The following is a 17462-nucleotide window of genomic DNA, read 5'->3' as shown; positions in this document are numbered from 1 at the left end:
CCAATTCACACTAGCTTGGGCCAGAAAGGGTTTGTTTCACAGCAGAGAGACAGCAGGAGTGTCTTTTCTTAGAGACCTTACCATGATCGCTACACAACAAAACAGTCACCACAGGAGTCCATCAGGGCCAGGGTTTAAGCCAGAGGAAGAAGTCATCAGGGCTGACTTAAGGACAGCAGGAAGGATTAAACTCTGCCCTCACCAGACAGTCCTAAGAGCCTGAACCAGCAGCCACTGTTGGGGAGGAGAGGAATAGCTCCACGTATAACACAAGGCAGATTTGCATCTCCCACCAGTCACACAACAACAAAAGCTGAATTTTCAAAACATGTTCACCAATGCTCTTTCAAATGCCCATTTAGGGATTACAATTCCAGAGTCCTCATCAATTAACTAACATGGGGTAAAGTACAGCCTCTCTCTCCATTTTGCACTGGGGCTTGTAAATAAGCTGGCAAGTAGGATTTGTAAGCACCCTTTTGACACTCCCATAGGTAGCCCAGACACTGTAGTCCCAAGCAAAGACAGTGCTAACTACCAAAAGTTTTTGTTGCTGAATCGACTCCCAACCAATTTTTGCTTCCCTTTATGTATATAGCAAGACATTTTCTTCTCCCTCCATTGCACAAAATGGTCATTATAGCTGGCAATTACAGCACCAACACTAAAAACTCGACAGGCTCATAGAAGGTAGTGTCCTCTCAGTCCAAATCATGTTTTCTCCAGGTCACAGGAATGCAGCTATAGTCCCGCTATTTGCCTTTAATCGTGAACATAGGACTTCAGTCTCCAGAGCAGAGTTGTCAGCCCTGCACCTTCCCTCACCCCTGCCTTCATTTAGTGGTGCTTTAAATATGTATGCTTAAAAAGCAAAGTTGAGTTGTCTAAGTGCAAAGGAAAGCCTCTTAATTAGCACTCAAATCAGAAGAAGGGGGGAAATGAAGGAAAAGCGTAAATTGATTTAACATTTTTCAAGTTAATTTCCTGGACCTTGCCCCCCCTCCCTCCACTTTTTTTTTTCTGAATCTACCAAGACAACAGCCCTTTGGGCCAGTTGGACTGAAGAATGCTGTCTGTAAAGCACTACATTGGGACTGCCAGTTCATTTCACCCTGATGGCACCGATTTATACCAGTGCCTGGTCAAGGATTAAGCCCTCCATCAAATTTTAACAGCCCCTTGTCCCTTTAACAGTCCAATTTCAAGCAGGAACCCTTCTTAGACCCTGGATGTCTCTATGGTAACACAACAAGATCGTTTTGTTCTAGCTCACAGCATTGTGCGCATATTGAAAAGCACAGTTAAGATATTTTGAAGTGGAGAGTCCAGATCAGCCAATTCTGAAGCCTTGCAAGAAAAATGATTATGCAAATTAAACTCCTAAAGGTGAATGAAAATGAACGCTTTCAACAACAATACCATTACAGTATGAGAAACGAGACCAGCAGTCTCAGCAAGGTGCCTCGCTCAGCAGTACAAAACCCACTACACCAGTTGCCTTACTTTTTGCTTATCTTAGCAAAACGGTCTGGGACAGAACGGTCACACCAACAAAAGCATTTCTAGGTTTTGTAGCTGTTGCTGCAGCACAGCCACTGCACGCAAAAGTCAAGTCTCCAGGAGTCATAACAGGGTCCCTCTCACGTTAAGGGAGCAATAAATGAAGATGCAGCAAGTAGAGCCCCGAGTTCAGGACTGGACTAGCAGAGGCAACAATTTAAATGTCTGCTTGCCCCCAGCCTTAGAGGAAAACTGCATCTCACATATTCCCCTAGTGCCAACTGACTTACAGTTGGCAGCAGCCTGCAGTATCTCTCCCTTGCCAGTTTCTCCAGAAAACATCACAAGAGGAGCTTGGTCTCATGGAGTACTGCAAGTTGGAAGGGCAGGAGAATGTTTCATGCCAGAGGGCACAAAACTGAGCCCAAGGAAGTTATTACCTCTTCTGGTCATTGTTTCTGTTTTATTTTTTCATGGCTACCACTCACCTGCTGAGCGCCACTGTTGCACTCAAATTCTTGCTATAGACAGAAACAGACCTTATATGCAAACCCAAGAGTTTACTGTCAGTGTAATTGAAATCTTAACAGTCTAATCTAAGAAATATTATTTGCCTAGATCTAATTATTAAAGGAAAAAATAAAGACTACTATTTGGAAAAAGTCCGAAATTCTTTTCCATGCTTCCTGGCAAACATCCCATCTTTCTCATTGCAGGGAGGAGCACAATGCCGATGTATTCTTCCTCCTCCATCTAAGGTCCATATGGAGCTGGGTTTATACATTTTCTAGCAACATTTTACATCTCACTCCTCCTTCCTTGGTCCAGAAGTCCACACTGCATCCAGATTTACTACTGTTGTGGTTTCACCCCAGCCAGCACCATGCAGCCACTCGCTCGCTCCCCACCCCCAAGTGGGATGGGGGAAAGAATCAGAAGGAGAAAGGTAAAACTCATGGGTTGAAATAAAGACAGTTTAATAGGACGGAAAGGAAGAAAATTATGATAATAACAATCATAAAATGACAATAGTAATAATAAAAGAATTGGAATATACAAAACAAGTGCTGCACAATGCAATTGCTCACCACTGGCCAACCGATGCCCAGTTTGTCCCTGAGCAACAGTCTACCCCCACCCCCTCCCCGGCCAACTCCCCCCAGTTTATATACTAGACATGACATCACATGGTATGGAATATTCCTTCAGCCAGTTGGGGTCAGCTGTCCTGGCTGTGTCCCTGTCCCAACTTCTTGTGCCCCTCCAACCCTTCTTGCTGGCTGGGCATGAGAAGCCAAAAAATCCTTGACATAGTGTAAACATTACTTAGCAACAACTGAAAACAATCTGTTATCAACATTTTTCTCATACTAAATCCAAAACATAACACTGTACCAGCTACTAAAAAGAATATTAACTCTACCCCAGCCAAAACCAGGACTACTACATATGGAGAACCTTTACATATATTGTATTTTGTTCTTTTTTTTTCCTCCAATACTGGTTTTGCCCAGCTCTCATGTCCGCATTTCTTTATCTGACCACTGGTGAGCTGTTTATAGAGCTGGGGTCTCTGCTGGTATCCTGCACCTCTTTTCTCATCACCCCATGCCTGTTCTCCTCTGCGCTGTCTGTCCCCTCTTTCAAGGCCTCTGTTATCATACCACGCCTGCATTTCTCTATACTATATTGGTATAAGGAGCAGGGAGCGTGTGACCTCCGCTGAGATCGTCCTTTTGAAAACGGCAGGCTCCCAAAAAGATAAGAGGTAGTAGCAATTGAGCATTGGTCAGGCAGAGAGACCATGTTCTGCTGGGAGAAACACATTCTTCAAACCCAGCTGGACAGCTATAGAGGATCAGGCTTTTAGGAAACCAATTGGAGTTTTCAGTTTGGTAGCACAGATTCAACTCAGTTTAGCTAAATTAAGCCCTTAATAATAAATTCACTTTTTTCTTCATCTGCATGTTGTTCAAAGGCATGCGCTGGACCAACCTATGGGAGGCTTCATTACCAGCAGGCCCTTGGGTGCAACTGGAATATGAATATGAAATAATTCTGAGAAGTCCTAGTTACCACCCCCGGTGTTATTCACTCTGTCTAGACACATCTAAAACTGAGCACAGACCAGATCCAAGTTTTTCAACTGAATTTTTACCAAAAGTGTTTTTCTTCACATTGCATCTTTTTGTCAAGAGATTCCAGCATAAGCTTCTCAAATACAGAAAAGGTTTGAAAGTTTTTTCTTAAAGCTTTGAAATAAAAGTATTGCCTATGAGGCAACTAAGTTGGGGGGGGGGGGGGAAAGTAACTTAAAAATTCTTAATTCAAAAAAATAATTAGCAAATTAACAGTTTCAGCAGGGTCAACATCCAGTTCAGACTAGGTTGCTTGGGGCTTTGACCAGTCAGTTCTTCAAAGCCTCCAAGGACACAGAGTCCACAACTTCTGAGCTACCTATTCCAGCGACTAATTATCCTCAGCAAAAAGGGCCTGCCTCCATCTTCTTGATGACTTCCACATATGCACTGGAAGACCGGTATTCCCCTGACCCTGCTCTTCTCCAGGCTGAAGAAGCCAAGCTTCCTCAGCTTCTCCTTGTTTTCACACATGGTAGTGAACCAAAGCCTCTACATCACTGCAACAGTACTTGATCTCAATCCAATTTAATCAGTAGAGAATGACAGCAAGCTCATCCAGATAAGAGGGTATGCTAACCAACTCAAGCTTTCTCAGAGTGGAATCTGCACTAACACAGTTTAACAACTTAACACGTATGTAGGACAGGAAAGATCTAAGTGACCTCCCTGGACATACCACCATTTGAAAAATGATGCAGGTACTACTGAATTTGGGACTGGGTTTACACTTGCGCTTAAGGTTACATTTGGACATCTCACATGGACTCCTGATCCTACCCCCAGCGGCTCAGGGCAGCTTTTTCTGAAGTTATCCTCCCCCACCCATCCAAATTCCAGTTTAAGATGGCACAGATTTCTTCCGAGTATAGAACATAGTATCCCTGGTAACTGGAGCTGATATGTTCTATAATGGTTTCCAGGAGGTGTCATCTCCAAGGATGAATCCTTCTCCCAAAAGGGAACAAAGCAGTTGGCTTTCTCTAGGAAGGCAAAGGCAAGCAGCTACAAACCAGGTTTTTCAGAAGCGCCTTTTTCACAACATCAGGATCCATTTTATGAGACAAGAGCACAGTCCTTATCTTACCTGTGCCAGAAGGAGCCCAGAGCCATAGAGCAGATCTTGACCCTCCCCAGACCAAAAACCACTGTTCATTCTTTCCTCCTTAGCCCCATTCCTCATTACACACATGTTGCTGTAAGAAAATCAGAGGACTGTGCAATGGTGCAGTCATGTTGTCGGACTGAAAATTTAAAGCCTTTCCCATTGGATTAGGTAAATGCAGCAAGTACCATGCAATCAAGGGCCAGAATACGCCTTGGCCCGCAGCCCAATAAATGAATCCTTAAGGAGCTGGCATCTCACTTCCACACAAATATAGCGCTCTGCTCATTACCAATCCAGTCTGGAATACTGGGGAAGACTACAGGAAAAGAGACACCTGCCAGAGACGCCAAATTATTTCCCTGCATACTGATTTATGCAGCGATACTTCCTAAATCGCTAACAAGGGGAGCACAAGCTGTGCAGCGAACAGCAGCCCCAAGGTGTGACGGGGAGACGCGCGGCAGAGCTCCTACGACAGCTTCGCACGTCCTACAGCTAGAGGTACAACAGCAAGGTCTTCAGCGCAACGCGGGGTTTTGACCGACATCTGCTTCGCAATCATTTGGCAGGCGGTCCTTCCCCACGGCGTAAAGGGGCAGCAGTTCAGTTTAAGCCTGCTAGACCTAGGTTGCTTGATGGGGAGAGATGGGCCCGCAGCAAAGGCAGCTAATGCCCTTCTAGGAACCAGGAGTTCCAGCCTAACTAGCTTCCCTCATTGCCTTGGTCATGCCAATAACGAGGCAGAGACCTGTTTCTGCCTGGGACAGACCGCTTTCTTTACAGGCAAATTCCCCTTCTCTTCTATAGTCCTGTGTTTCACCCACCAGTAGGTTTCCAGTTTCAGCCCACCAGAAGGCAGGAACCCACACATCCCTCGTGAGCAAAACTTCAACCTCTGGTGACCCTGGGGCCCAAAACACACGTCATCGACAGCATCACCAGACATCCACTTTTGCAGCGCTTCTCCCGCCCCCTTAAATAGCCTTCCTCAGCTTATTTCTCCTTGGAATCAAAGTTGGCCTCCGCAAGGGAATGGCTGCAACGACAGAAACTGGGACTTTTATGGAAATAGTCAGGAATTCATTAAGCATGAAAGCTGCAATAGTCTAATATTTTACTAGTGAGCAGCATTGCCTTCCAAAAAGAGCCTCAACATTTTTCAGATGCGCTCTCTCTCACACTGTATCTTTAGTTCTGTTTGTACAGCACCAAGCACGCTACGGCTGACATTCGGGTATGGTATTCCTAGACTCTACAGCTGTGGAAATAAAGAATGTGATATGCCTAATTGGAGGTGTGATCCAGGCTATAAATGATACAGTCCTGTCAAAACTGAATTAATCATGTACCTTTCACCAGCTTAGCTGTACTCTACCCATTAATCCATCTTCACCGAGACGTGTTCTAGTGTTACAAATAACTCATCAGTTTCAAAGGCATTTCTCCCCACACTATCCCCACTCAGGACAGACAAGATTCAGATTCAGCCTTGGGCAAGTGATGCTTTTCTAGGCATAAAAACCCTGTACAACAAAAACCCTCTCATCTTTAATGCCTGATGGTTGTGAAGGGAGAGAAATGGGAGGTTCATGCTATTAGGGAAGGGCACAGCTGCACAAAGGGGACATATGTCCTAAAAAGACTCAAGATTTTAATGCTATGACTTTTTGTGCATAGAAATGCATTTGAGTCATTTTTAAATGGTTGCACAGCTAATTCCCTTTGAGTTCTGCACAGTTGGATTCATTGAAATGGAGGCAACTTTGTTCACAGTAGTAGTATTGTTGTAGTTGTGAAGGCTTTAGGCTGTAGCTGAGACAGTTTGTAGGGAAAGGAATTAATTTTTATTAGATCAGCTAAGAGATGGAAAAAACCCAGACAATCTTTTAGGCATGCAAAGCCTTCAAGATTAAAAAAATAAGTCTCTGGATCAGAACACTAGGGAGCCAAGGAGGAGATAATTCTTCCAATAAACATTTTTAACTCATTAATTATTCCAGTGAAGTTTTTTGCAATAGAAGTTTGCATGCAGTGGGCTAAAAAGTTATCAGGGCTCCTTCAGGATGAGCCACGTAAACAAGTTGTACTTCAGGAGACACAAGGAACAACTCCATCCCCAACTCATTCCAAAAAAGCTTACCTGGCACACAACTTGCTCCCATCCACACATCACACCACAGCAAAGACTTTCCCTCTCCAGCTGACAGCAGGCACCTGCAGGCCACTCTTAGCTGAGAGAACAAATGGTTATACCCAAAAAAACCACCTTTGCTGCTGGAGTGTAGTTAATTTGTTTGGCTTTTTTAGAAATAGCTAGGGAAAAACCAAAAAAATGCAACAAGTGATGACATGAAGGGAAATACAATGTACTGCAGAAGTTAGAAGAGATGCTAAAGTAGCAGAAAGTCACAGCTTCAGCTGGGAGCAAGCCAGGATTGCCAGCCCTAACTTCTACAGCAGCTGGAAAGTACCTAACATACACAATCTAATGCTTCTCCAAAAAAGGAGAAGTTCAGCACTCCCTAACCCTCTGTAAGAAGCAAAAAGGGTTGCTTCTTGGGGTCAGTAATGGCAGAAAGAGCAACGCTTGTTACAGAAATAATATGCCTTTTAGAGGAGTTAACTTGGGTTGATCATGTATGAAGTATATCCACAGGCAACCTGAGCCAAAAGTTTTTTGGCCTCTTCCAAATGTAAGGTATTAGCAGTCTCTGCTAACTTTGCATCCCTTGGGCTCTATAGGCCTCTTACACCACAAAAAGGGGAGGAAAATCTCTCATTCAAGATCACCTTTGAGCTGAATTGAACTCTAAAAGGCTCACTGGACACACACAAAGGTAGTGGCAAAAAGTCACCTCCCTCAGCGCTCTAGGCACCACAAAACATTTTCAGGCTGGCTGGGAAAGCACTGCCCCAACTTGGGGCTCAGACAAGTCTGCAACAGGCTGGGTCAGACTGGTCACCAGCAAGTGTCAAATAGGTACAGTGAAACAGGGCAGAGCAAAGCCCCCAGCAGCTAATCCAGAAAAAAAAAAAGCACTTACCTATCTTTTCCAGAAGCAGATGGTGTAGCAAAACTTATCTGAGACAGGACAACAGCAAAACCCCACCACAACAGCCAGACCAAGCCTCTTCTTGCTGCTATTTAAGCAGGCCTGCTGGCACCAGGGGATGACCCAACCCAACTTCACAGCTGGCCCCATTTATATAATAACGACCATCAGCAAGACTGCAAAGACAGACTTTTGAGGCCCTGTCGCTTGCCTCTATTAACAGCATTTCCTCATTTAGCTCTCACAAGTTTCCTAGCAACATCCTTGCATGCACATTAACACATATATTAGATCTTGCACTGGCACCTGTAGAACAGTCAGGGCTGAAAAACTTTGCTTTCATGTTGACTCTGAGGGGAAATCAATTTGCCTCAAGAAGCAAACCCCTTCAAGGCAGCAAAGGCTACCAACACGCTCGTGACACGTTCGTGAAACCGTGGAGCTCTTAGTGAAGGGAGAACCCGCTGCATCCGATTTCATTATTGGCATTTTCCACCTAAGGAGGCAGTGGGTTATCCTCTCCCTGCAGCTTTCAAAGGCAGCAAATGTCAATACACAGAATAATGCTCTGAACAACACATAAAGAAGTCCGAGCAGCCAGCCAGGCAGACACTGGACAAAGGGTCAAAAGGAGCAATAATTCACTTCTACACAACCTGTGTCAAAGCCTCCATGTGTCTAATATCTGCCTGGTTGGGCAGCTTGATGCTACCCTTATTTCTCACTGCCTGAGAGAGTGGCTTTCTTGCCCAAACCAGCTAGTGGATGGGTTTACCTTCCCCAGCACCATCTCAGTGAATCCATTGTGGAGGAAGGACTTGTCCCAGTCTGCCGGGTGGGTTCAAACTTCACGCTTCGTGCACCAACAGTGTCTGCACACCAAGGGAGATGAGGATTCACCAAGTGCCCAGAGCAAAATCTCAATAACTAGCAGGAATGAGAAACTCCTCTTTGTTAAATCTCACTTGTAGCAGTGACACAGGGATAAATAACACCCCGGGCTGGGGCAGGGCAGAAGTTGCGCCAAGTTCCTCATACCATTAATGTATACCAGCACCTCCCAGGAGCAGCAGATCAGCAGCATTTACCTACCACATTTGCTGTGTGAATAATGCAGAGCTGCATAACTGGCTTGGACTGAAATCACTTGGAGGCTCCCAGACAAACAAGGAGGGCTTGCGACACTCGTCAAGGTGATCAAGACAGTCTTGAGGGCTTGGAGGTCACAAACACTCCCAGTCCTCCTCACCCTGCGCTCCATTGCTCTTCTCTGCAGGACTCATTTGAACCGAGATTTTCCCCTTGTCTGGAAAGTAATTTGGAGCGTGCTTTGAAGCCCAAGCATACCTCGCATCTTGCCCTGCTGAAGCTTCATGCGGTAGAGACACGTATGGTGCAAGAAAATTGCCTTGAGCTAAAATGCACGCTTTAGGGAGAGTGCTTTGCTTTTTGAGGCAAAGACAGCCTTGTCTTGCCTGTTGCCTAAAAAGGGGGTCATGAGAAACATCCCGATTTGCTGCTGCCTTTCAAATGGGGTTTCCAGCCCTGGGAAAAACTAATGCCGGTGTGCAGATCTCCTCCAGACTCGGGGGGAAGCTGGTGCCTCGCAGGGTCGTGCCCGGCAGTGGGGAACTGGAGCGAAGCCACCTCCGGGAAGCGTGCGTCTCTCCGATTAATGCTCTCAAGCTGCCTGTTGACAAAAGCAGCAAGAGGATTTGTAATGCCTAAGCTCATCATCATCACGCTTTGAGAAAATCCCTCTCCAAGAAACAGTGTAAATAAGTAAAGTTTTACGAGTTAGCGGACTCTTCTAATTGAGTAACCCTTGTAAATTAATAACATTGAAGCAAATGTGCAAAGACTCTGCTGACTTTCTGGGAGATGTCTAATAAAGCCCAGCTTTACTAAAGCGCCCAGAGGAGCTGGTCCCCAAAACTTACCGTAATTTGTTGAGACACTAATGATAGCTAACTCCTAGTGGTTTACTCAACAGCATGGGCATAAGGACAAGAGAACCATCAGTAGGTCTTCCCTCCTGACCCAGCCAGGTGCTAATCCTTCCGTTCCTACTACCTTGCAGTCCCACAGTCAAGGGTGGGGGGCTCTCTCCCTCCTTCGAGGGGGTCCAGTGGAAAACCCTCCTTTGAGCACCCTTCAGAGCCAATGTGAAAAGTCTCAGGGGTATCCCTGCGCATCGCTGTCCCTGCCTGCGGGCTCCACATCTCACAGAGACCACATCCTCCCGCCCTGAGCAAATGCATTTAATAGTTTAGCCCCAATAGGTGAAACATGAAAAAATGTTTTGTTTCTATTGCCACTTCTCTTGCACTTTTTGCTTTGCCTTCCCCCATTCCAGCCATTAACAGCTTGGTCTCCCTGAGAAGAAGCTGCGGTCGGGTGAATAACGCAGAGTGAATATACTTTTCTTTTTTCTTTGAATGAACTTTGCGTTTCTTTCCTCATGGACACTGACAGCAGTTCCTGCTACTGCGTTCACTGCTTGAATCTATTAGGCCATCCGCACTGTATCTATTTTGACTTTAATGGCTGTGAATATTCACATGCCTTCAGTCACATTGCTTGCAGCTCGCCCACCCATAAAATTGTGCTGGTGTTACATGCATTTAGTTGAAGGCCCCCCGCCTTCACTCACACTCTAGGATTGGAAACAGCTTATGATGATCCAAGTTAAGTCTGTAAGGAAATTATGAATTAAAAAGCAGATGTAAGCCACTTTTATACTGACATGAGAGAGCTCGGAGTGGAGATTGCGCTGCTTTAACTAACGCAGGGCAAGGCTGTGAGTGGGAGAGGCCTCGGGCGATGGAGACGTGCCTTCTCCCAGGTTCAGCCATGCCAGTGGAAGAGCAGATGTACCTCAGCTTGCTCTCGCTGCCCCTGCGAGAGCCTACACAGCGCTGCTGGGAGACCAGTTCACAGGAACCTTCCCAAATCCGAGCCACAGAGAAAGCAAACGGATTAGTTGAAGCCATCAAAACGGTTGACGTGAGCTAAGCTTGAGGATTTTGCACAACTTGGATGAGGGAACGGAACGCGCAGCTTCCAACAGGGCAGCAGTGCCAGTGAGCTGGGGCAGCCGCCTTTTCCATCAGTACAGCTACCTCTGCTCACCTGCGGAGGCTTGGGATAAAGGCAACTGGCATCACCCCCCGACCAAAACCTGTTTGGATGCCAGTGCAGCCCACATCACTCGCGGCAGTGGCCTGCTGTGCCCAACCCAACAGCAGGGAAGGGACGGAGGAGGGCTTCCATCAGGTGCGGCGCCCAGCTCTTGAGCCAAGTAGGCTAGACCAAAGGGTGCAAAGTAGAATCATAGAATCATAGAATCATTTAGGTTGGAAAAGACCTTCAAGATCATCGAGTCCAACCATCAACCGTGCCCACTAAAGTATGGGACAATGACCCCACTGCCTGCTTCACCTAAGCCAAATCATTGAGCCAGGCTGGCTACTGCTGTGCTCAAGCAGGCAGAGGACTTGTAGGACATGGAACTATAGACATGCAGGACACGGAATTATAGCATGCAGGACACGGACTTGTAGGCATGAAGGACAAAAGAAGAGGAACACTTCCAATGGTCCACCAAAGGCAGCTCCTCTCGAAAGTCCTGGCCTGGCCTCAGTCCTTCAGCTCTGAAGCAGTCAGTCTTGCTGACATGGCTGAGAAGCCCTGAGATAGCTCTGAGTGCACAGAACGGCTCCCGAGCTCCCAGGATTTCAGCATCTCACCGGCTCCGATGGAAAACACTCTGATACACAAGACGGAGCCCGGTTTGAGAGCACCAAGGGGCTCTGTGTGCGCTTGTGTTAAAATGCCTTAAACTGGCAGCTCTAGTCTAGCACAGCCCCTGAATCGTGGGCAGTTTTGGTCGGTGAAATACACCTGATTTGTGCAAAAAAATAGCAAAGCAGCCGTGCTGCGGGGCAGCCCTGGTGTGCGGAGAGACACAGGCAGAGGAGCATTCCCACCTCACGCGGCGTGATCAGCACCGTGCAAACATACGCACCCCTTCATACAGGGCTAGGAGGCTGCTCCCCACACTCGCAGCTCCTGAAGCTCTCCCAGCAAGGAAATGGACATTAGGATCCAGGGAGCAGGGATGCCTACCAGGTTCAGGTCCCCTTCTATAAATTCATTAGAAACTCATCACCCAGAGGATAGGCAGACTTGCTGTGACCGCAGACAGTGTTTTGTGCAGCCTGATGACATTCAACCTAGCAGAGCAGCACCTCTGGAAGAGCAGAGTGAAGGGAGAAGTGAAGGGATGTGGGATCAGGGACCGGTATCTGAGCCATGTTTCTCGTAGCCCCCATATCACATTCCCTTTCCCCTCTTACACTTTGGATGTGTGCAGTAAGGTTCAGATCAAGCCCTAAGCGAGAGAGGAGGGCTTGTCCCCACAAACCAGATCTTCTACAGCACAACAGGGCACCTCTCTTTGCCCTGACCACGACAGAGGGACAATAAGCGATGCTGTGATCATTTGAGGAACATAGAGTGGGATGGGAGTGAGGGACACAATGCACAAGACCGTGGGACCGCTCTCACAGGGGTGAGCTGAGCTTTGGCTGACACATAGAAACCAGGACGCACTGATTGCTGCAGGTTAGAGGGCAACAGCCCAGCTTTCTTCTGCACACATAGGTATAGTGGCAAAGAGACCACGACTGTCTTGCTGCCTCCTATAACCTGCTGCCCTGGGTAACCCTGTGCCTAGACCGACCCCTGAGCAGCCCCAGGGCTCAGAGCTCGCTGGTGCAGCGCAAAGAAGCCCGACAGTGCAGAGCAGCTACTGCCATCACGGCTACCAAAGCCAGCACCTCCGCTGCAGCCATCCCTTTGTCCCCCGTGGAGTGGCAGGGCCCTCACAAAACCATCCTTCTTTTTCCTCCTCTCCACACTCGTCTCTGAGTCCCTGCTCCCTTCTCTGCTGCGTGGTGCAATGCAGCTCACGGTCCGCTCCCCTGAGGAGTCCCAGAGAAGCACTCCTGCACTGACTCCAGCGCAGACATCAGGAGCGAGACTTCCAATGCCTGCAACAGGACGTGCAGCCTGGGTGTTCAAAACAGGGGAAATATATTCCTTCCACACTACTAGAAGCCAAACTTACTTCTGAGCTTGGCAAGCCAGAGATACCATGCCATGGCAAGGTCTTGTTCTTCATATTTAAATATGAGTAACATCCCTTTGGCAAGTAAGTGCCTGTCTGTGGTAGAACAAAGAGACTTTTTTGCCAATGCATCAAGCAGAAGGAAAATTTTACTTGCTTGCATCCCCAAGACAAACAGCACAAAATACGCTCCCGAACTTTGGGTGATATTTAAGTGTCAAAGCCAGTTCTCTGTAACTGCAATTCTATTCCCAGCCTTTGGCGTCTGCAGGCTTACAAGCTAGATGTCCCACAGGAGAGCGCAGAGGAGGACATGTTCATATAGGGGGAAATATGTATTTACAATGCATCCGCATTGTGCAGCTGCACTGTGTATTATTACACTAGCTTCTCGTTTTATTAAATCAGATCACTGCAGAAAGGAAAGAGCTCAGATGTGATGGTCTAATGGAAAGCCAAAATATGAAGGTTGTTTGCTTTAAGAAAAAAAAAGCATGAAAGCTGCTGATAAATCCAACAAAACTGATTGGTGTATGAAATCATTCAAGTCAATAGATATAAAGGTGAAGGAAGTGGTGAGAAACAGCAGCTGAAGGTGCTCATAGATAGAATAAAAGAAGATAAAGAAGCAACTCGGCAATGCTCCTCTCCTCCCCAAGGAGCTCAACTAAGCTCCAGAGCTCCTCGCAGCCTTACGCTTCAGGGAACCGGGACCCTAAACCAAGCCAAATCCCAGGGCTGTCCTAGCTCTCACGAAAGCCCAGCCACACCAGTTGCTGCTGGCTAGATCTCCTGCTGGGCTCATTTGGGGAACGGTTCCTCGCTGTCCCCTCAGTGGATCCCAGTGCAAGGGGACTGGGCTGAGAGCGGGTGACACAGGTCAGCCTGTTCTGCTCGCAGCCGTCCAGCCCCCCACCGCCCCCGCCGGGAAAGCAAATCAAACTTCTCCAGGAAAGTGAGGCACCGCGCAGTCCTGGCTTCCCTGGTTTTCATGCTACCAGCTGGTCTAATTTCGCTTGACATTTCTTCCGTAACAACAACTGCAACATGTCAGGATTAATTAAGCCAAACAGTGGGCGAGTCTCAAAGGAGAACACACATCTGCCGTGATGTGCCCCCACCTAAAAGCCAAGGAGCTTTGCATGGGGAGGGGAAAAGTGAGAAGGAAGCAGGAACGGTGAGGAGTCTTCCAGCGGGAGGAGCACAGTGAGCGGCCTCGAACTGGCGGGGTTCAGATGAACACCAGCACGGCTACGGCAGTCCAGCCTGAGAGCAAGCGCCTTGTTATTTAGCCCTTCAGACAGGCTCCTGTAGTTTTTGCAATGTGTGCATTAGAGGTCTAGCAGGCAATTAAGGCCGCTTCTTCCCAAATCCGAACATGCGACAGTTTGTTGGAAGATTCCCAGTGAAAGGGTCAGAGATAGATGCGTATCTGTGCTCTGGAGACAGGGTTGACCCTCCGTGCACAGCCCAAACGGTGGCCTAGCGCTGAGGAGCACAGCTATGCTTCCCAGTTTCAGGCTGGGAAGGAAAGCGGATCTCCGATATAACTAACAACCAACGCAGCCGGTGATGACAACGCAAGACGTTAAGTGCATAGCAGCTGCTTTTTGTGAAGACGACTCTCCCTTCCTGACGGTGGCCAGGAGAGGGGTTTGCACAAGGGCGGTAAAGGATGCTCGTACCTCCTGATAGCTGCGATAGCCAAGTGGTGGCACAGTATCCAGCCATTTCCCTGGGGCCCCTTTCCCAGCTGGAAGGTGGGACGTGGATCAGCCCCTCAGCTTAGTGGGTCTCAGTGGCACTCAGTTTGGTCGCTAACACCAGAAGATGACCGTTAGAAAAACCTGGGATGTTCTCACTTCCCCGTCTTCTTTTTAATCGCTTCTCTCAATTCCAGCCCTGCTGCCAAACCTTCCAACCTTCCAGGAGGCAGATGAGGAGCCGTAGGTAGTCTCCTCTGTGCTTCCAGTTCAGCATTAGTTCACACAAGTTGAGCCCTGTCACCTTCACCAAGGCGGCAGGTGGTTCAGGAGTAAGAGAAATTCCCACGATTGTCATAATGTTTTAAGGCAGGAAAGGTATATTTTAGTAATAAAAAGAAGCTGTCTCGGTAACTGCCACTACATGTAGCATAGACATGTCATAACAACCTGTACAGACATAATTACCTAAATACTAGTGTTGGTTGATTATCAAAAATCCTGATCCGTGAATCAGCCTTCTGCTTGACTCACTCTGCATGATGTCATTGTATGTCAGTATCTGGATAACCACGGAAATGCTAGGCTGAATGTCTTCTAATTTTAGCAAAGATTTACATTTGTCCAAAAGACTTCACCAACCGTATATTTATTATCATACTCTTAAAATTAATCCCCTCATCAGAAATCACAGAGGGAGATCACTGCATAACCAAGGAGGCCAACTACAGACAGAACGACAAAGAATTCCCTGCAAAACCTGTAACTTCTTAGTCAAAACTGTTTATTAATAACTTTTGAGAAAATCTACTGAGAGAAAAACAGGATTGAGGCACAATTCATGTACAGAAAAACGAGCGTTACATAAGCACTGAGCGATTGAGCCCACTTTACTAGGTAGTAATACTAGAACAACAATCTCTAAGCTGTGTTGTACAGATGTTACAATACAGGATGTTAAAGGGTTTGACCTTATTTGTCATAGTCTGCATTCTTCAAAGCTAAGAAAAGTCTAAGATGAGATACCCAGCCATATTTCTGCTCCATTTCTATCAAAGCAAGTGTAGCTATTGGGTAGCTACTTGGCAGAAGGTACACCAATCAAGCCAGACTGGGTATAGAAGACGATGGAGAATGCTTACAGGTCTCTGTTTTTTTCTGTACGCAATGTTCTTGCAAACACCCAAAGCTGTGGATTCTCTCCCTGGCACAATCCTGACATATATTGGTCTATGTCTTAAGCACAGAGATATTATAATGGTGTATACAACCGATCCCGGTAAATCTCTTGTGCTCAGACGTCTCTAGATAGACTTGGATCAAAAAATTCAAGCCTGACTCCAAATCCAAGTCCTCCCTTGCCCCACCACTGATGAAGAGCTCCATCTCTGTCAGGGTCTGTAATGAAAAGGCACTATGTCCCCAGAGACACGGCATACAATTCTCAAGGTCACTGTATGTCCTCAGGCATACTCCATCTGCATCCACACCCCACAGCTTATTGCACTTTAAGCCTGTCCACATGGTAAGTGGTTTTCTAATACCAGCCATAATTTTGCACCCAGTTGGCATGTGGAAGGCTATATTAAGCCCAGACGATTAATGCTGTCTTTGCTGAGAAGCAAGAAAATAGTCTCTGTGCTATTATACTCTGTCAGCTTTCCCAAACACTTCAGGCAACTAATTCTGAGGACTTTTTGACTGAATTGACATAAAATGCATCCTTCCCCTCTTGTTGCTTTTTAAATGCTTTAGGTTATTTTTATACTGCAGTCTCAGAGGTCGTTGGCAAGAGCATGTTCTGCCTCCCACCAGGCACTCGAGGAAATTTATGAAGACAGTCAGGTCCCATTTGTTCTGGTCATCCTTGGTGGGTTTACATGTCAGCAATAACATGAACGAGCATCAGTTTGCTGTTTGTCATCAGAAGCCCCCTGGGTCTGTCCATGGGGAGGTGTTTTGGAACAGATACAGGGGTTACTGCTTTCAGTTGATGCAGGAAGAAAATGTGGTCATCGGTAGATGTGAAACTGGAGAGAGGCCACCTGGAAAGAATTAGGAAAGCTCTAGGAAATCCATCAGAGCAAAACCAGGAGAAGCAGCCATTTATAAGATAGGCAAGGTGGGTGAAAAGTTTGAGAGAAATACATATTTATACATTCTTGACTTCTGGGACTGAATGTTTTGTGAACACACCATTCAGAAGACATTCTAGCTGAGGACTCAGTTTCCAGATACTTTCTACATCCTCATGGCATGAAATGAAGTGGAAGGACTGGTCTTAAATACTAAGCTGATATTCCCAGGAAATCAGAGATTATGCTTGGGTAACCACTTTTTACAGGAGCTTGCTATCGTTATCGACTGACAAGGCGCACACCGGGGTGAGGTTTGCGGCTCAGGAGTGAGTTAAGCCGCGTGCACTTACAGCCAGTGTGAGATGTAGGAGTCTGGACTGTAGGTACCTACGTGAGAACTAGGGGCCAAACATCTGCTTACAGTCAACAAAAAACGAGTCAATGCAGGCTTCGGAGTCTGGAGAGCCGGTCAGCCAACCAACCGTGTCTGCTTCAGCAAGAGCAGCGCAGCACTCCAAACTGCACCGCCTGCATTGGCTGGATCTCTGCTGGCTGCGATGTCAGAGCTTTCCACGCGCCCACATCTGAGCGATGGAGTTGGAGCTAAAGCCTGCCCTCAGTAAGAAGTTTGGGAAATTCACTCGCTGCCAGAGGCCAAGGCGAGACACGCTTCAGTCACTGCATGTCCAGCTGGCCTTGCCTTGCCATTGCGTCCTGTTTTTCTCGTAGGTTGCTCTGACTAACGTTAGGT

This window comes from Aquila chrysaetos, chromosome 7 (assembly GCF_900496995.4).
Source record: "Aquila chrysaetos chrysaetos chromosome 7, bAquChr1.4, whole genome shotgun sequence".
NCBI classification, from domain to species: Eukaryota; Metazoa; Chordata; class Aves; order Accipitriformes; family Accipitridae; genus Aquila; species Aquila chrysaetos.
Note: the sequence above shows the minus strand (reverse complement) of the source record.